The sequence below is a fragment of the Rutidosis leptorrhynchoides genome, chromosome 1 (assembly GCF_046630445.1).
Source record: "Rutidosis leptorrhynchoides isolate AG116_Rl617_1_P2 chromosome 1, CSIRO_AGI_Rlap_v1, whole genome shotgun sequence".
Lineage (NCBI taxonomy): Eukaryota > Viridiplantae > Streptophyta > Magnoliopsida > Asterales > Asteraceae > Rutidosis > Rutidosis leptorrhynchoides.
In genome coordinates this window covers 441,962,659-441,985,218 of record NC_092333.1, presented here as the reverse complement: position 1 = coordinate 441,985,218, position 22,560 = coordinate 441,962,659, and positions in this window count along the sequence as shown.

Below are 22,560 nucleotides of genomic sequence, written 5' to 3'. Positions count from 1 at the left end.
GTCAAATTACCAGAATTCAAGGAAAGATAGAACTATCAAGAAAATATTTTCTTGATATGTTTATAGATTAGACAGAACGTAAGAGTTGTGTAACATGGCATATGATGACGTTATGATCTGTGAATCATCACGTTCCATTTAGAAACTCAGCATAACTTAATGTAATATAATCACGTTGATCAAGTGTCATTATATTATGCTAACTCATGCATCAGTCCCCAGCATTACTTCAATAACATTCATAATTTAAGCTTGAAAGTTTACAGAATATAGAAACTAACAGTTTCTATATGATGTAGCACTGATAGCACGAAGAGATTAATGAATTCGGATAAGAATATTTATGAAAATATTCTCAGAAATATGGAGGATATTTATAATGAAAGATACGATGATATCTTGGAATTTCTAATATCGAAGGGTGGTGATGAAATTTTGTCCGCAAGAGTTTGAAGTCAGAAGCAAGGTATTCGCTAAAGATTTCATCAGAAACAGAATCATCAGGATTCCTAATGTACAAGTTTAGTCCTTGTGATTTGTTCAGAGACTCCTTCGTAGTTTGCTTAATCAGTTTTTCAGTTTCAAACTTTTTCTGAGCTTTTCCAACATACCATTATTTATCATCAAACTTTCGATGATTAAGGTCGTTTACGATAGTATACGGTTTCTGCTGCTTCATTCAGTTTTTTTTTTCCAACATTCAGTATATTGATGTGTAGACTGAGTGCTTTTCAGAATTTCATAATGAAAGATCATAATTCTAAGAGATAAACGTTATGCATATAACTGTTGATGTAGATATGCTGTGAGTTTTCAAAGTACTGATTGCTGATTCCCGGTAATTGGTATGGCAGTTCTTGTTACAAGATGCGGATGGGTACATGATGAGACTTCAATAGATAAATATAGTGATTTGTCGGAGAGATTTAAGCCAAGGAGCAACGAGGTTGCTGGTACGTATGCTGGTAATATGATGGAATATAAAGGGTTCCCCGGTAACAATAAAAGAGCACGCATATATATCAAAGTTATAATAAGGTTAATCCAAATGAAAAGTCGAAGTTGACTTGTTGAAGCTATGACAAAATTTGCTAATTTGAAAAGGGATTGCAAAGTTATTTTCGGTAATAACAACGCCAATGGAGCTAGCACAAATACGTGTTACACGTTTACTCAGGTTCCTAGTGTTTTCAGATGCATAACTATATGCATAAGTTCTTTCTTTCGTCGCTGAAGTGCGGTTGGTTCATCCTCTCGATTGAGGTGTTTTCAAGAGTCATGAAAGGTTTTGAACGCAGATTGTAATCGTGAAGATACAAATAAGGTTTAGGATGAAATCAAGTGGCAACTTGAAGAATTGTTTAGTTTCATATGTTATAATCAATATTTTAATTCATTTTAATTGTCCAATGTTGAGAGTCCACAATTAGCAGTGTACAAATAATAATTCATATATAGTTTACTATATAATAATCAAATTAATTAATACGTATCGTGACCCGTGTACATGTCTCAGACTCGATCACAACTCAAAGTATATATATTATTATAGAATCAACCTCAACCCTATATAGCTAACTCCCGCATTACTGCATATAGAGTGTCTATGGTTATTCCAAATAATATATATATATATGGGTCGATATGATATGTCAAAACGTTGTATACGTGTCCCGATATTTAAAGTGCATAAAATAAATAACAGAAATTAAGTGACGATAAATAAAATTGCGAGAATATAAATTGTGATAAATAAACTGCGATAAATAAATTGCGATAATTAAATTGTGATAAATAAATTGCGATAAAATAAAATGTAATACGGAATTAACAGTTAGCTAGGAACAGTTAGCTAGGATTTTGTTAGCGTGAATTCTTAACAAAATTTCTCATAGTTAATTAGTCTGTTTCTAATAAATTTTATTTTATCAAATGTTTTCTTCATTATGCCACTTGATGGATTCTGATAGGTCAAAATCCAAATTTAAAATTGAATAAAAATGGTTATTCTGCGGTGAACGGATACGGATACCGATGGATGTAAGTAGGATAGTGAATAACTGTTGAATCAGATTAGAAGAATATACAGTGTAACTTATTAATGTGAAATTTAAATATTCCTCGGGTATTACCTACCCGTTAAAATATTTTCACCATTAACAGTTTGTACAAAAGAATTTTTAATTACAATCTTTATGAAAACATATATACATATATATTTTCTTCAGATGTAATCATGGATTTAATGAGTCAATATGATATTAAACTCCTTTGATTTATCATTAGAACAATAATATATAATATCTAAAACATTAGAGATTACATAATCGCCATGTCGAACGAAGATAACTGATGTAGAACGATTCGTAGAACAATAATTATATTCGAGGTACAGAATGAGATGTCGAGGCATGGATTGTTGATGGTACTAGTGTTGTTACTGATGGTTCTGTTGATGCCGGTGATGTTGCTGAAGCTGGTACATTTTACACCATGTTTTCCAATTTGATTACTCGAGCGCAAAGCTCGTTGACTTCTTCCATTATTCCCGGATGATTGACGGTCGGAACGAGTGGATGAATAAGGTTTAAAATTTTAGATAGAATATAATCATGGCGAGGTATTCGAGAAATGAGACTGAAAATGGTGTTTTGGTTAGGCTCGCCGCTAAATGCTTCAGGTTCTTCACCAAGGGGTGAATTCGTTTAGTGAAAAGAATCGCCTTCTTCTCATCTCCATTGATTAAGTAGGCTACGATTTTATCAGATGAATTGGGGATGGATGATTGGTTAATTCATTCTGTGACACCGCTTTCAGAGCTTAGGTGAATATCCATGTCGGAATAGCTGTCGGAATAACTATCGAAATCCGAGGGACTCGAACTGGTTGGGGGATTCATCTCGTACGATCAAATGAAGAATTTTCGATAAGAAATAGATTATAGGATGTAGGTTAGTACCCTGAAATACATAATTTACATATGCATATATAATACTAAAATCCCATAAGTTACGGAGGAATCTACAGAAGCTGTCAGGTAAAGGTAACAATAACAGATATGCTAGGATATGAATTTATCTATACACTGTCTATGCAATAGAGGCAGTAAGACATGTCTAGACTAAGAATGATAAGCAAGTGATTCTCTAAGAATGATAAGCAGGTAATTTTTGACACGAAATGATAAGCAAAACTTTTGACATGCAGACACGGTCGAAGTCCAGACTCACTAATGCATCCTAACGACTTATCAGTTAGACACACTAATGCAGACTTGGTTCGCTAAGACCACCGCTCTGATAACAACTGAAAGGACCCGCCCTAATCTATTCGGACGAAGTCCATATTGATTATAAACGATTCACAACAGTTGATTACATCGCGAGGTATTTGACCTCTATATGATACATTTTACAAACATTTCATTTGTTTTTGAAAAGACAATCTTTCATTACAACGAAAGTTGACGGCATGCATACCATTTTATAATATATCTAACTACAACTGATTTAATAATAATCATGATGATCTCAATGACTCGAATGCAACGTCTTTTGAAATATGTCATGAATGACTCCAAGTAATATCTTTAAAATGAGCAATTACACAGCGGAAGATTTCTTTCGTACCTAAGAATAAACATGCTTTAAAGTGTCAACCAAAAGGTTGGTGAGTTCATTAGTTTAACATAAATAATCATTTCATAATTTTAATAGACCACAAGATTTCATATTTCCATTTCTCGTAAACATACGTCCCATGCATAGAGACACAAATATCATTCATATGGATTGAACACCTGGTAACCGACATTCACAAGATGCATATATAAGAATATCCCCATCATTCCGGGATCCTCCTTCGGACATGATATAAATTTCGAAGTACTAAAGCATCCGGTACTTTGGATGGGGCTTGTTGGGCCCGATAGATCTATCTTTAGGATTCGCGTCAATTAGGGTGTCTGTTCCCTAATTCTTAGATTACCAGACTAAAAAGAGGCATATTCGGTTTAATAATTCAACCATAGAATGTAGTTTTAAGTACTTGTGTCTATTTCGTAAAACAGATATAAAACAGCGCATGTATTCTCAGTCCCAAAAATATATATTGCAAAAGCATTTAAAAAGGGAACAAATGAAACTCACCTAATGTATTTTGTAGTAAAAATACATATGACAATATTGAACAATGCAGGATTGGCCTCGGATTCACGAACCTATATCATTTATGTACTTATTAATATACATAATTGTAATCGAACAAATTTATATATTATAACTTAATTTATATATTATATATATTTAATTTGTGTATATATTCAAAATGATTAATATTTATATAGTTATATTAATATATCTATATTTATATTAATATATATAATTGTTTAGTGTTATTTTTTTTAAAAATCAATAGTTTGTGATATGCAAATATTTATATATATAATATTAATATGTTTGATATATAAAAATAATTATTATCTATACATTTAATTATATTACCATATCTATATCTATCTATGTGTTTAGTATTAGATTTACAGTTTAATAATTTGTTATATATAAGTATTTATATAAAAATGTTATTATGTTTGATATATGGTTATAAAGCTAGAATATATATATATATATTATATATATATATATATATATATATATATATATATATATATATATATATATATATATATATTAAGTGTACATTATTTATCGATTAAAAAATGATAGTTATGATAATATTAATGATAATAATGAAAACAAGAATATTACAAATTTTAAATATGTTAATAATACTAATAAAAATGATACTGATACTAATATTATTTAAAATAATAATAATTTTTATTCTAGTTCTTATATTTGTAATAATAAGATTTTTAATACTTAACAATATTGATATTGGTAATGCTAGTAATAAATTATGTTCATAACACTTAGTAATAATAACAATACTAATAATAATAATAACAACTAAAATAATAATAATAATAATAATAATAAATAATAAACAATAAAAGGCTACCTCACAAGAATTAGTTCCAAAAATAACAGTCCACGTAGGGACTCGAACCCACGACCTCTTGAAACCCCAACAACACTCTTATACCACTCCTCTGTTCCAACTATTCTATTTTATGATGCAACTTATTTATTTAAACTGAACCATCGCCCCAACAGCAATTTAATTACTTTCGGCCCAACATGAAAATCTCGGCCCAACTCCTCACTTTTATAACAGCCCAGCTTTCTTTTTTTTTTTTTTTTTTAAAAATATGTACAACTGCCTATGCCAGGTTTCGAACTAGGGACCTCTCGATCGAACACAAACACACCTAACCGTCCCTCTATTCCTACTTTTCTATTTTAAATCCCAGTTTAATTCATTTTAACCATTTCTAGCATGTCTTCTCTTCATCATGTAATATCGTCACCATCATAATCATTCTTCCATGATCATCATCATTTCGCTCCCATCATCTTCTCAATCATGAACACCATCATAAACATCATACAACATCATCGATCATTATCATCTTCATCATCATCATTACTTCAATCATCATCCTTAGGATTCATGAATCATTATCATCATCATACATAATCTAACATCCTCATCTTAATACGTCTTTACCATCGTCTATCCTAACATAAAATCACGGCACATCATCTTCGCTAGTCCTCATCAAAATCACGATCAACATTAACATCATAATCATCATTTTATGTGATCTTCCCCATTACCTCGTTACCATTAACAATCCACCACCATCATCACAGAACTTTCATTCTTCGTTACTCGTCATCGTCATCGAATTCTACTATTCATCATCTTCATCGTGTTTTTGTTAGTTTTGTTTAACATAACAGAAAATAGAGGCTGCAGTAGCAGTTACAACGGCATATAGCAGTAGCAGGTGGGTCGGCAAATATGGGAAAATAGACTGGTAACAGCAACGTAGCAATAGATGACAGGATCGAGTGATAACAGGAACAATAATACAAACATACATGTGCAACAAAAAAGTGGGTTTGGTTTTGGTCTAGTGTAGCGACAACAAGTATACGACAGTTGGTTCGTGTTGGTGGGCTGAATAAACAGAAAGAAAACAGCAGCGTGGCTGTAGAAACAGTGAAGGAAAGAGGGAAAAGAAATGATGGTGATGTGTAGAGGTTGTATTCGAAGAGTGGTGATGATTGATTAAAGAAGATGGTAGATGGAAGGTGGCGAATTATGGTGGAGCTGTGGTGGTGGAAGGTGTCGATGGTGGGGCTAGGGTGGTAATTGTTTCGGTGAAAAATAAAAAGGCAAGAAACAGTGTACTCGTTTCAGTTTTTTGGATGTCGAGTAGTAAGATTAAATGGTTATTTATATATATACAATTTATAGTGGTAGTAGTTAGAAGTCTTAAAGTATGGGTTTTTGTTCTTGTTAGATAAAGTAGAAACAGAATAGACAAGCAATAGTTAGAATATTGATGTTTGATTTGTTGTTTGAAGAATATAGAATTAGCAAAGTGATACTTATTGGTTACAAGTTGAAGATGGTAATGTTTTTTCTATATACCCGTGTCATGTATATATACACATATAGATGTGGATTGTTAAAATATATAAAATATAATAATTATATTCATCTCATATTAAATGAATTAGATAGTGGGAGATAAGAAAAAAAACAAAACAGGTCATTCCCTTTAATAATTTTTAATCACGGATGGAAAATAAAAAGTAGAAAACAAATGATCAAGTGGGTTGGATGGAGGATATATATTTATATATCTAAAGTTGATGAATAGCTAGGATAATAAAAATCAAGAATAGTAATCTTGCACTAACAATATAAAATTAAAATGTAAAAAGAAAGTAAAGATGATGTGGGTTCTATTTGCAGAAGAAGTAATTCAATTATGTATAATATATAATTCTAATTTATTAATTAATAATAATCATATAATATTAAAAATCAATCAACTTGAGTGAAATGAATTAAACAATTAGTGGAATGAATTAAATCAACAATAGTTCGGCAGACATAAGTGTACCGACAGTTTTCACTCACAGTAATTTCGTACCCCGTTGTTACTCAGTGGCGGACAAAAGGTCTTTAGAAAAATTCTAAATTTTTAGTATAATTATATTTATTTATTTCAGTTATTATGATATAAAATTCGAGCATTATCTTTTAAATAATAAATAAAAAATAACATTAATTATTCACTCCCAACCCTAAGTAAAATATAAAAAGTTTTAAAAATTAAACAAATAGTTCCTAATTGTATTTCTAATAAGCCTATAGTTTGTATAACTCATTTTCGGATCACCGTTTATTTTAAAATCATATAAGTTTGAATTTAACTTGCTTATTATCACTCGAAACAACAAACAAGTATTACAATCATTTAATATTTATTTTTAATATACTTTATTTATATATATATAGATATATTTTAATTAATAATTATTATATTATCATATTATTAGTTTTTTTTATTAATTTTTAATAACAACAACATATAATACTTCAAATTATATTTCGAATTATTATTTATATATGCATACATACATATCTATTTATAATTAATTGTTCGTGAATTGTCGAGAGCAGTCGAAGGTCAATTGAATATATGAACATTTTTTTTTTCAAAATTTTCTAGACTCAACATTACATACTTCGCTTATCGTATCGAAATCATATAAAGATTAAGTTTAAATTTAGTCGGAAATTCCCGGGTCGTCACAATCGGTGATGAGGTGGTTCGACAGAGATGGTGGAGTGGCGGTTTAAAGTGGTTGTAGCAGCAGTATGTTATCGAAATCATGTGATATTATAATGATTGTTGTCGACATTAAACCAATCGAACGTTGCAATAGTTCACGGTCCTATTTTGGTGATGGTGGCGGCGGTTGGTGGTTTTTAATGGTGGGTTCACGATGGAAGAAGGTTGATGTTGACAGCCGTAAGAGGAGGAGAAAGAAACACGGTGATGTGTGTTTGGTGGTTTGATAGAATAAGGAAAACACGAAGGGGTTTTAAGGTGGTGGTCATTGGTGTTGGAGAGCTCGATAGAAAAACAGAAAAATAATTACACGTAGCAGTGATAAGTTATAGGTGTTTGGCTTCGTTTTTGTTGGACAGAAAAAGAAATAGGTGTTATTCATAAAAAGAAAGAAAGAAAAAGAATGGAAGAAGGTGGAATGTTTAAGAGATACATGTTGTTTATATTTAATATATATTCATGCTAGTGGAAAAATTAGAAAACATAAATTAATAGAAACACAAGACTAGTAGCAGTGGATATGAGAAAAAGAAATGAGAAAACAAGAAAGGTGATTGATAAGTTGGTTAAACATATGTGTAATATACATATGATAAAGTAATAATAATATCATCTTATAAGTACAGTGAAGCCACCATACTCTTGTCCACATACCATTGACATAAAATCTTAATTTACGGATATTATTTCGTTGTCCGTTGTTGAATAGTGGTGGATAAGAGTCTTCAGAAAAATCTCATATTTTTAAATTAACTATATTTATTTATTTTGGTCATTATGGTATAAAATTCGATCATAAATTATTAAACAAAAATTAACTCACTGTCCACGCCCGATCCTGGGTAAAATACAAAAAGTGTTGAAATTTATTAATTAGCTTCTAAATATATTTTTAATAAGCCTAATATTCATATAACTTATTTTTGGAACACCGTTTATTTTAAAATCAATAAGTTCGTTTTTAACTTAATTAATAACTATCAAGATGACAAACGAGTGCTACGAGCGTTTATTAAATAAATTCTAAATAATATATATATATATATATATATATATATATATATATATATATATATATATATATATATATATATATATATATATATATATATATATATATATATATAACATGTTTCAAATACACGTTGCAAGTTATTTATATATTCAACAACTAATACGTTATTTAAACAAGGACATTTTAATAATCAAGTTCCATTATATCAAAAAACGTTTTCGTACACTTGTAACTAAATCAATTGATTATTATGAAATTTAATCTTCCACTAAATTTTGTCTAATTTTCGTTATTTGACACTTTTGTTCTCATATATTGATCACTTTACCAATTATTCCGAATATCGTTAAAAATGAAAGGTTTCCTAAATCAAAGTGGACCTCTCAACAGAGACTCGTAATCATACAATGTATCTGATAAATCAATCATTTGATATTATCTTCTAATTCCATCGATAATCATATTGAAACAAATACGTTCATGTAAAGTATTACACGTTTAATACTTTTTTAACATTCTCAAGTTATAATATATATACATATACATGTTCACATTCAATTATATAATGGTTCGTGAATCGTCGAAATTTGTTCGAGGTTAAATGATTGTATGAATACAGTTTACACTTCTTGAGATTCATCTTAACAAACTTTGCTTATCGTGTCGGAATAATATAAAGATAAAGTTTAAATTTGATCGGAAATTTCCGGGTTGTCACACTTAAAATATCAACAAAAATGTTGGTGAGTTATAGGTTTAGCTTATATATATATATATATATATATATATATCAAATTGTAATAATAGACCACAAGATTTTCATATTTATAAGCAGAACCTCTCGTCTGCATAAAGATAAAATCATTCATATGAATTTAACACTTGGTAACCGACATTAACTTTAATGCATAGAATATCCCCAAACAGAACCTCTCGTCTGTATAATAATAATCTCGAAGTACTAAAGCCATCCATAACCTGAATGTGGGTTGTTAGGCCCAATAGATCTATCATTAGGATTCGCATCAATTAGGAACAGAACCTCTCGTCTGCCTAATTCTTAGGTTACCAAGCTAAAAGGGATGATATTCGGATTAATAATCCAACCATAGAATGTAGTTTCTAGCACTTGTGTCTATTTTGTAAAACATTTAAAAAGCTGCATGTATTCTCATCCCAAAAATATTAGATAGTAAAAATGGGACTATAACTCACTTTCACAGATTTTCAATTCATCGATGAGAAATTAACTTGAGCTTCAAAGGATCTTTGATGACTTGGAAATTCTTGAAGTAGAATCATGACACGAAAAAAAGTTCAAGTAAGATTACTACTTGAATTAAGATTGTTATAGTTATAGAAATTGAATCAAAGTTTGAATATGAGTATTACCTTGAATTAGAAAGAAAAAAATTACTGAGATAATTTGGATGTTCCTGATCTTTCAAGTGTTCTTGGAGTAAGTAATTAGAGAGGATTTATATGTGAAATTATAGAATGGAAAAGATGTAGTAAATGATGGTGGTGGTGGCGTGATTTTATCATGGAAACAAAGGCTCCTCATTTTGTTATTTAGTGTAATAATTCATACTTGAAGATAAGTAATGGTTCCCACATGTTGGTTAATCATTTAAGGCTGCTAAGAGCTGATCATTGAAGTGTATATACCAATAGTATATACATATAGAAGCTGAGTATTGTACGGGTACGAATACAGATTGAATACGAGTAAATAGTGTTTACTATACCAAATAGTATTTTACTGTAGCAAAGCAAAAATTTACCGTAGCAAAATAGTGTTTTACTGTAGCAAATAGTATTTTACTGTAGCAAATAGTATTTTACTTGTACATCTTTGATTTAATTATATTTCTTCTTATATAGATGTATAAAATAAAAAACTTACATCATAAAAAAATAAATAAAACGATTATATAATTATCACAAGTTATGACGTTCGTGAATCATCAGGCAAACTGGGTGGTCCATTGTCTACATAAACTCATTTCAATTAATCAAGTCTTAACAAGTTTGATTGCTTAACATGTTGGAAACATTTATTCATGTAAATATTAATCTCATATAATATATAATCATGGAAAAGTTCGGTTCACTACAGTACCTACCCGTTAAATAATGTCGTCCCGAAATTTCAGGCAGTTGGAGACGTTGGCGTATCTTCTGGAAATAAGTGTGGGTATTTCTTCTTCATCTAATCTTCACGCTCCCAGGTGAACTCGGGTCCCCTACTAGCATTCCATTTAACCTTAACGATTGGTATCTTGTTTTGCTTAAGTTCTTTAACCTCACGATCCATTATTTCGACGGGTTCTTCAATGAATTGAAGTTTTTCATTGATTTGGATTTCGTCTAAAGGAATAGTGAGATCTTCTTTGGCTAAACATTTCTTCAGATTCGATACGTGAAAAGTATCATGTATGCCGGCGAGTTGTTGAGGTAATTTCAGTCGGTAAGCTACTAGTCCGATACGATCTATAATCTTGAATGGTCCAATGTACCTTGGATTCAGTTTTCCCCGTTTACCAAATCGAACAACACCTTTCCAAGGTGATACCTTAAGCATGACCATGTCACCAATTTCAAATTCTATATCTTTTCTTTTACTGTCCGCGTAGCTCTTTTGTCGACTTTAGGCGGTTTTCAACCGTTGTTGAATTTGAATGATTTTCTCGGTAGTTTCTTGGTTAATTTTTAGACCCGTAATTTGTCTATCCCCCACTTCATTCCAATAAATCGGAGACCTGCACTTTCTGCCATAAAGTGCCTCAAACGGTGCCATCTCAATACTCGAGTGGTAAGTGTTGTTGTAGGAAAATTCTGCTAACGGTAGATATCGATCCCAACTATTTCCAAAATCAATAACACATGCCGTAGCATGTATTCAAGAGTCTTTATCGTCCTTTCACTCTGCCCATCAGTTTGTGGATGATAGGCAATACTCATATCTAGACGAGTTCCCAATGCTTGTTGTAACGTTTGCCAAAACCTTGAAACAAATCTACCGTCCCTATCAGAGATAATAGAGATTGGTATTCCGTGTCTGGAGACGACTTCCTTCAAGTATAGTCGTGCTAATTTTTCCATTTTATCATCTTCTCACATTGGTAGAAAGTGTGCTGATTTGGTGAGACGATCGACTATTACCCAAATAGTATCATAACCACTTGCAGTCCTTGGTAATTTAGTAATGAAATGCATGGTAATGTTTTTCCATTTCCATTCCGGGATTTCAGGTTGTTGAAGTAGACCTGATGGTTTCTGATGTTCAGCTTTAACCTTAAAACATGTCAAACATTCTCCTACGTATTAAGCAATATCGGCTTTCATACCCGGCCACCAAAAATGTTTCTTGAGATCTTGGCACATCTTTCCCGCTCCGGGATGTATTGAATATCTGGTTTTATGTGCTTCCCTAAGTACCATTTCTCTCATATCTCCAAACTTTGGTACCCAAATTCTTTCAGCCCTATACCGGGTTCCGTCTTCCCGAATATTAAGATGTTTCTCCGATCCTTTGGGTATTTCATTCTTCAAATTCCCTTCTTTCACAACTCCTTGCTGTGGCTCTTTTATTCGAGTGGTAAGGTTAGTATGAATAATTATATTCATAGCTTTTACTCGAATAGGTTCTTTGTCCTTTCTACTTAAGGCGTCAGCTACCACATTTGCCTTCCCAGAGTGGTAACGAATCTCAAAATAGTAATCATTTAATAGCTCAATCCACCTACGTTGCCTCATGTTCAGTTGTTTTTGATCAAATATATGTTGGAGACTTTTGTGATCGGTATATATGGTACATTTGACCCCATATAGATAGTGCCTCCATATCTTTAATTCAAAAACAACAGCGCCCAATTCCAATTCATGAGTCGTATAATTCTGCTCACGAATCTTCAATTGTCTGGATGCATAAGCAATTACCTTCTTTCATTGCATTAAAACACAACCGAGACCTTGCTTTGAAGCGTCACAATAAATCACAAAATCATCATTCCCTTCAGGTAATGACAATAAAGGTGATGTAGTTAACTTTTTATTCAACAATTGAAACGCTTTTTCTTGTTCATCCTTCCAATCAAATTTCTTCCCGTTATGCGTTAAAGCAGTCAAGGGTTTTGCTATTTTGGAAAAATCTTGGATGAATCTTCTGTAGTAACCAGCCAATCCTAAAAATTGACGTATCTGCGTCGGAGTTTTTGGTGTTTCCCATTTCTCAACGGTTTCAATCTTTGCCGGATCAACCTGAATACCTTCTTTGCTCACTATGTGACCGAGGAATTGAACTTCTTTCAACCAAAATGCACACTTTGAAAACTTAGCATACAGTTTTTCTTTCCTCAACAATTCTAGCACTTTTCTCAAATGTTCTCCGTGCTCTTGATCATTCTTTGAGTAAATAAGTATGTCATCAATGAAAACAATGACAAACTTGTCAAGATATGGTCCACACACTCGGTTCATGAGGTCCATGAACACAGCTGGTGCATTAGTTAATCCAAACAGCATAACCATAAACTCATAATGACCGTAACGCGTCCTAAAAGCAGCCTTTGGGATATCCTCCTCCTTCACCCACATTTGATGATACCCAGAACGTAAATTAATTTTCGAATAAACTGACGAACCTTGCAATTGATCAAATAAGTCATCGATTCTCGGTAGTGGATAACGGTTCTTGATGGTAACTTTGTTCAACTCTTGGTAGTTGATACACAATCTAAATGTACCATCTTTCTTCTTGACAAACAAAAGAGGAGCTCCCCATGGTGATGTGCTTGGTCGAATGAAACCACGTTCCAAAAGTTCTTGTAATTTACTTTGTAATTCCTTCATTTCGCTGGGTGCGAGTCTGTAAGGAGCACGAGCTATTGGTGCAGCTCCTGGTACAAGGTCTATTTGAAATTCAACAGATCGGTGTGGAGGTAGTCCCGGTAATTCTTTCAGAAATACATCAGGAAATTCTTTTGCGATGGGAACATCACTGATGTTCTTTTCTTCGGGTTTGACTTCCTCGATGTGTGCTAGAATAACATAGCAACCTTTTCTTATTAGTTTTTGCGCCTTCAAACTACTAATAAGATTTAACTTCGCGTTGCTCTTTTCTCCGTACACCATTAAGGGTTTTCCTTTTTCGCGTACAATGCGAATCGCATTTTTGTAACATACAACCTCTGCTCTCTCCTTTTTCAACCAGTCCATGCCAATTATCACATCAAAACTCCCTAACTCTACTGGTATCAAATTAATCTTAAATGTTTCACCAACCAGTTTAATTTCTCGGTTTTGACATATTTTATCCGCCGTAATAAACTTACCATTTGCTAATTCGAGTAAAAACTTATTATCTAAAGGCTTTAATGGACAACTTAATTTGGCACAAAAATCTCTACTCATATAGCTTCTATCCGCACCCGAATCAAATAAAACATAAGCAGGTTTATCACCAATAAGAAACGTACCCGTAACAAGCTCCGGGTCTTCTTGCGCTTCTATCGCATTAATGTTGAAGACTCTTCCTCGTCCTTGACCACTAGTACTCCCTTGGTTTGGACACATATTTTTGTAATGGCCCTTCTTCCTGCATCCGAAACAAGTAATGTCGACATAATTTGCTCCGGCATTATTTATTCCTTTCGCCATTGATCCGTAGATTTCGCACTTCGTCGCACTATGGCCCTTTTTATTACACGTAGTACATGATGTCGTACAGTACCCATTCGGATGGTATCCTTCACACCTCTGGCACGGTTTCTGCCCCTTGTTGTTATTACTGGGATTGTTGTTGTGGTTGTTATTGTTGTTGGAACGGTTGTTGTAGTTTTTGTTGTTGAGATGGTTGTTGTTGCATTTGTTTTTGCGAAAAATGGTGCGATTGTAGTTGTGATTGTTGGGTTGACTGTTGAAGCGATAGTTACTGTTGTTGTGTTGGTGACCCTTGTCACTGTTTTCTTCTCACTTCCTCTTGACTAGTTTCATTTTGGCCTCCTCGGCCGCCTGCTCTTTAATCCTCCCCTCGATCTGATTTAAAAGTTTGTGAGCCATCCGACTTGCCTTTTGCATTGAGGTAGGCGTGCTTGTACTCACATCCTCCTGAATTCTCTCTGGTAACCCTTTTACAAATGCATCGATCTGCTCTTCTTCATCTTCGAACACTCTTGGACACAATAAACACAACTCTGTGAATCGTCGTTCGTATGTGGTAATTTTGAATCCTAGCGCTCGTAATTCTCTAAGCTCTGTCTTGAGCTTATTGACTTCGTTTCTGGGACGGTACTGCTCATTCATCAAGTGTTTGAATGCTGACCACGGTAGTGCGTAAGCAGCATCTTATCCCACCTGTTCAAGATAGGTGTTCCACCAAGTTAACGCAGTACCTGTGAAGGTATGCGTGGCGTACATAACCCTGTCTTCTTCAGCACATTTGCTTATAGCAAACACAGATTCGACCTTCTCGGTCCATCATTTCAGTTCGACTGGTCCTTCAGTTCCATCAAATTCCAGAGGTTTACAGGCAGTGAAAGCCTTGTAGGAGCATCCTACACGGTTTCCTGTGGAGTTAACTCCACTGCTAGACCCAGAGTTATTATTTTTGTTTTGCATCGTAGCCTGAACTGTGGCTATGTTTGCATCAAGGAATGCACAGAAATCTTCCTCGTTCCTATTCAAGTTCTGCCTAGTAGTCGGTGCCATTTCCTTCAAAAATAGCCAAAAGAATTGAGTTAATCATATAGAATTTCGAGAGTAGTCAATAGTATTTCGTAGCATAATATGAACTTATATATAAAAGCTTTTTCTTCATATTAGCATTTTATAAGTTTTAATTCGGGTAGTACCTACCCGTTAAGTTCATACTTAGTAGCTAATATACAATTCAACTACTATAATTCTATATCAAAAACTGATTACAATAATATTACGTTCAAACTTTTATACAATATTTTACAAACGTACAATATTTCTATTTTACATATAGCATGAAATATAGCACATAATAACTTTGATACAAAGCAGATGTGAAGACAATTCTAGTTTAACGCAAGTCCTTTAGCAAAGGCAATAAAGACACGTAATTCATAGGTCCAAAAGCAAGTCATGCATTCGGGTTTTACTAATACTATTTCCCATCCTTGGTCTTGTGGAAAATAACCGTTATGGCCATTGGCTAGGCAGCATGTTGTAACGTTATCAAAAGGACGGGGGTTACGTAATGCCCAACATCTTCGTAACAATCTAAAAACCTTATCTCTCACCCCAACTACTGAATCCGTCACTTGTAGGAATGTTTTATTTCGAAGTTGCAATCCAATGTTCTTTTTCTCAATTTGGTGAGAAGCGAACATCACTAACCCGTAAACATAACATGCTTCTTTAAGTTGCATGTTTGAAGCTTTTTCTAAAGAACGAAGTCCTATGTTGGGATATGTGAAGTCAAAATAGGCTCTCAACCCGTAGCGAAAAATTGCAGTAGGGTTTCCCGCACTCAAAGCCTTAAAGAAAACACGTCGTAACTTAAGGTTTCCCCAATGTGAGATACACCATCTATCGAAGGAAAGCCTTTTATAAACTAAGGCATGCCTGGAATGTCTTTCAAATGTTCTATAAACTAATCTCGTCGTAAACAATTGAGCTGATGACTCTTGACCAACTCTAGACAAGATTTTATCAATCATATCCCCTGGTAGGTCTTCTAAAATATTCGGTCGTCTATCCTTAACATCCATTTTGTGTTTTTATACTGTAAAATAGACGAGGATTAGATTCGTAAAAGATAATTAACAAATAATACAAGCAATTTTTACATATAACATAAAAGTACAAGCACACTATATTTCATATATTACATCGCATGATTACAACTGTTTATTCTGACTCACTTATTTCTTCCTCCTCGGACTTGGTTCGTTTCGCTAATTTCCTAGGGATACCTGGTGCTCCTCTAATACGAGCCGTCATTTTCACAAATGGTTTAGAAAAAACCCGGTGGCTTAGATGTTCCCGGGTTATAGTTAAAATTTAAGAAATACGGGTGTTTACGATATATCCCATCGGGATATTTCATGTTAACATAAAGTTCATCGGTTTTGGACTCGGGTTTTTCTATTTTGATAGCTTTTCCCTTATTATTTTCTTTTGCCTTATTAAATTGAGCCAGGGTAATTTCTATAAGATCATCGGTATCCTCGTCAGGATCCGATTCATCGAAAAATTGATAATCTTCCCAATATTTTTCCTCCTCGGCGGAGACACCGCAAACCATTTTTAACTTTGGTCCATTAATTGATGATTTTATTTCATTTAAATATTTTTCTATGGTTCCTAATATTTCTACCTCCGGAACCTCTTCTTCTTCCGGTTCCTCTTCTTCCGGTTCCTCTTCTTCCGGAATTTGTGAATCTTCCCAAAATACATTCGACTCTTCATTATTATTGGGTGAGTCGATGGGATTTGTACTAGATTTAGACATCTATCACAAAATAGCAAGCACGTTAAGAGATTAATATATCACATAATAATTACATGTTAACAATATATAGTTTCCAACAAACGTGTTAAGCAATCGTTTTTAAAGAAAAACACGGTCGAAGTCCAGACTTACTAATGCATCCTAACAAACTCAGTTAGACACACTAATGCAAATTTCTGGTTCTCTAAGACCAACGCTCGGATACCAACTGAAATGTCCCGTTTATATTAATTATAAACGTTTCATATTAATTGGTTTCATTGCGAGGTTTTGACCTCTATATGAGACGTTTTTCAAAGACTGCATTCATTTTTAAAATAAACCATAACCTTTATTTTATCGATAAAGGTTTATTAGACATAACAAAGATTATCAAGTGATGATAATCTAAAATACACTTTTTCACACGTCTGTTACATAATGGATTACAATAATATTATACAACAATTTATTTTCCGAATGCAGTTTTTAAACAATATTATACAAGCATGCTGACTCCAAATCTTGTCTTTAACTAGCATGCAATAGCGGAAGCTCTTAATAATCATCTGAGAATAAACATGCTTAAAATATCAACAAAAATGTTGGTGAGTTATAGGTTTAGCCTATATATATATATATATATATATATATGTATATATATATATATATATATATATATATATATATATATATATATATATATCAAATTGTAATAATAGACCACAAGATTTTCATATTTATAAGCAGAACCTCTCGTCTGCATAAAGATAAAATCATTCATATGAATTTAACACCTGGTAACTGACATTAACTTTAATGCATAGAATATCCCCAAAGAGAACCTCTCGTTTGTATAATAATAATCTCGAAGTACTAAAGCCATCCATAACCTGAATGGGGGTTGTTAGGCCCAATAGATCTATCTTTAGGATTCGCGTCAATTAGGAACAGAACCTCTCGTCTGCCTAATTCTTAGGTTACCAAGCTAAAAGGGATGATATTCGGTTTAATAATCCAACCATAGAATGTAGTTTCTAGCACTTGTGTCTATTTTGTAAAACATTTAAAAAGCTGCATGTATTCTCATCCCAAAAATATTAGATAGTAAAAATGGGACTATAACTCACTTTCACAGATTTTCAATTCGTCGAGATTTAAACTTGGCCACGGGTTGATTCACGAACCTATAACAATATATATATATATATATATATATATATATATATATATATATATATATATATATATATATATATATATATATATATATATATATATCAAAGTATGATCGAAATATATTCACAACATTTTTATTACTTGTTGATGTTTTAAGTTGTTAAATTAGTAGTCCAACGTTACTAGTCCACAATTAGTAGTTCACAGTTGATAGTATAGAAATTAATCGATATATATTATCTCGAATCAATCCACGACCCAGTGTATAGAAGTCTCAGACTCGATCACAACTCAAGGTATATATATTATTTTGGAATCAACCTCAACCCTGTATAGCTAACTCGAACATTACCGCATATAGAGTGTCTATGGTTGTTCCAAATAATATATATAGATGACGTCGACATGATATGTCAAAACATTGTATACGTGTCTATGGTCTATCAAGATTATATAATATATGTTAGAATACATGTATAATACAATATAAGTAAGTTAAGTTATGGTTAGTATAGGTTTGTTACAAAGTGTCACGTAGCTAAAATAAGCAAAAATATCCAATTTTGTTTTACCCATAACTTCTTCGTTTTAAATCCGTTTTGAGTGGATCAAGTTGCTACGGTTTCATAATGAATTGAAATTTATGAAACTAAATAGAAAAACGTATAAGTTTATAGTCAGAAATACAGGTTACAAGTCGTTTCCGTCGAAAGAACGACATCTTGATGACCATTTTGAAAAACATACTTCCACTTTGAGTTTAACCATGATTTTTGGATATAGTTTCATGTTCATAATAAAAATCATTTTCCCAGAAGAACAACTTTTAAATCAAATTTTATCATAGTTTTTAATTATCTAACCCAAAACAGCCACCAGTTTCACTACGACGGCGTATGTCCGGTTTTACGGTGTTCTTCGTGTTTCTAGGTTTTAAATCATTAAGTTAGCATATTATATAGATATAGAACATGTGTTTAGTTGATTTTAAAAGTTAAGTTAGAAGGATTAACTTGGTTTGCGAACAAGTTTAGAATTAACTAAACTATGTTTTAGTGATTACAAGTTTAAATCTTCGAATAAGATAGTTATATATATATGAATCGAATGATGTTATGAACATCATCACTACCTCAAGTATAGTAGGTAAACTTACTAGAAATGATGAGAAATTAACTTGAGCTTCAAAGGATCTTTGATGGCTTGGAAGTTCTTGAAATAGAATCATGACACCAAAACAAGTTCAAGTAAGATTACTACTTGAATTAAGATTGTTATAGTTATAGAAATTGAATCAAAGTTTGAATATGAGTATTACCTTGAATTAGAAAGAAAAAAATTACTGAGATAATTTGGATGTTCCTGATCTTTCAAGTGTTCTTGGAGTAGGTAATTAGAGAGGATTTGTATGTGAAATTATAGAATGGAAATGATGTAGTAAATGATGGTGGTGGTGGCGTGATTTTATCATGGAAACAAAGGCTCCTCATTTTATTATTTTGTGTAATAATTCATACTTGAAGACAAGTAATGGTTCCCACATGTTGGTTAATCATTTAAGGCTGCTAAGAGCTGATAATTGAAGTGTATATACCAATAGTATATACATATAGAAGCTGAGTATTGTGCTAGTACGAATACGGATTGAATACGAGTAAATAGTGTGTTACTGTAGTAAATAGTATTCCACTGTAGCAAAGCGAAAATTTACTGTAGCAAATAGTGTTTTACTGTAGCAAAGCGAAAATTTACTGTGGCAAATAATGTTTTACTGTAGCAAATAGTGTGCTGTAGCAAATAGTGTTTTACTGTAGCAAATAGTGTTTTATTTGTACATCTTTGATTTAATTGTATTTCTTCTTATATAGATATATAAAATAAAAACTTACATCATAAAAAAAAAAAAACGATTATATTATTATCACAAGTTATGACGTTCGTGAATCATCAGGCAAACTGGGTGATCAATTGTCTACATAAACTCATTTCAATTAATCAAGTCTTAACAAGTTTGATTGCTTAACATGTTGGAAACATTTATTCATATAAATATTAATCTCATATAATATATAATCATGGAAAAGTTCGGGTCACTACACATATAGTTACAAATACGTTCTTACCAAAAGAGGGTAATAATGTGTAGGAAAGCTAACACAAGAACACTAGTGTACTTATGATTAGCTAAAGTTTGCAAAACATTGATTACACAATTGTGTCATTTTTACTTTCACTTTGATTTAAATTAGAGTGCTATTGTACAGGAAATGGCAAGAACTAAAGATGCAGAATCAAGAGGAATGAAAAAGATATGATCCTCCAAAAACACTAAATGTCAAACTCAAATACAACATTCAATTCCTCAGGGATAGAACGATTGCTGAAGGTAGAAGAGTTGCATATGGTCAACTACCTGAGCTCATGGCCACTTTCTCCCCACTCATGTGGGAGTCTTTTCTCACTATTGATGGACCAATCTATCCAACCCTCATCCAGGAATTCTACGCAAATTTTACCTTTGAGATGGGGTAATCTCCCTCTATATTCTCAACAAAAATTACACATTCTCCCTGAAGGAGTTCGGCACAATAATGGGTGTTCCATCGGCAGGTGAAGAATTCTATAGCTGTTATCACGACATGAGTTATCTTTTAAACTTTCTTTCAAATGAAGAAGAAGTACTTAACTTGTTGTGTAAGGAAGATGCTTCACGAGAAGAGATTGCCATAAAAGGTGTGCTGGGAAAACATCTAAAGTCCAAATATGATATATGGAGTAGTGTGATCAGCTACAACGTATACTATAAAGCTGGATGATATCGGCTAAAAAGTCACGTTTTCACCCCGGTATTAAGGCCCAAAAACAATAAAGTTCCAAGCTTTATCGGCAAAATACTCGCTTCGTCGATTAAAATTGAAGATCAAGTAATTAAGAAGACGGTGCAAAAAGAATCAAGAGAATTGGAGCTAAAACGAAGATTCTAGAGCGAAAACGGTGAAAGACAAGAAATCAAGTTACGATCTAGCAAATTAGCAAGCCAAACGGGCTGCCAAACGGGCTGCCAAATGGCTTGCCACTATGGGAAATGGCTTGCCACACGGCCCAGGCAAACGGGCACAAGAAACGGGTGGCCTGGTCAAACAGCCCCTGCAAACGGGCTGCCAAACGGCCTGCCAGCCGTTTGCAGGAAAATTTCACTTCTATTTAAAGGGTCTTTGTCATCCAATTTTACACACACTTCAATTCACTTATTTCTCTCTCTTTCTACAATATTAATCATACTTTCAAGGTCTTCGACTCCTTGCGGTAAACCTAGTAACAGAGAAGAACGCCGAAGATTGTATTAGGAGCGGTCTGGAGTTTGAAGTTGTCACTTTTGTATTCGGAACTCGTTTAATCTACTGGTACTTCTATCCCTTATCTTTATATAATGCTTTCAATTATTATGCTTTGTGATGTTGTTGCCATGATTAGCGAGTAGTTATCTTTAGTGTATGCTATGATGTAATCAGTTATAATGCCAAAAATAATATTATGGTTTTTGTATGTTGTCGAGATGTTTTTCGATTATGCTTTAAACTCAATCGCTTTTCCAAATAATAGAACGTAGTTATTGGCTCTGTTATTGGGAAGTCGCGAACCCCGATTTAGAGTACACAATCTGTGTCACCCCTTGGTAAGAGAAGTCTATCGGATACAACATAAGTTTGACTGAGGCACACCAGTTGTAGTAAGTCTACTAAGCCTTGGATTCCGACTGAGGACTCTTTCGTAGTGAAACATCTAACTAGACCCTTAGTACATTGTCGGTCCTAGACCATGCTAGTGTAGTTACCAAGCATATAAACTTCGTACGTGCATGCTGAAGCACAATGGTTGTTGTAAGCTGTACCTCTGCTAAGTAAGGCCATGGAACCCGGTCAGTGCTGATTAGTACACTTCACCATAATGCGGTCTCAAGCATTGCACCCCGCTTGAGGGATTCATAGTTAATTAAGGAACTGTTTGTTTAAACACATAAAGGATTGGACCGTTAGGATAACCGAACGTGTTCATGGAAGTCAAAACCGACTTGGCCATGGTGTTCATGGTTGAACTCTTTTTAAGGGTCTAACTGCAGTTTAA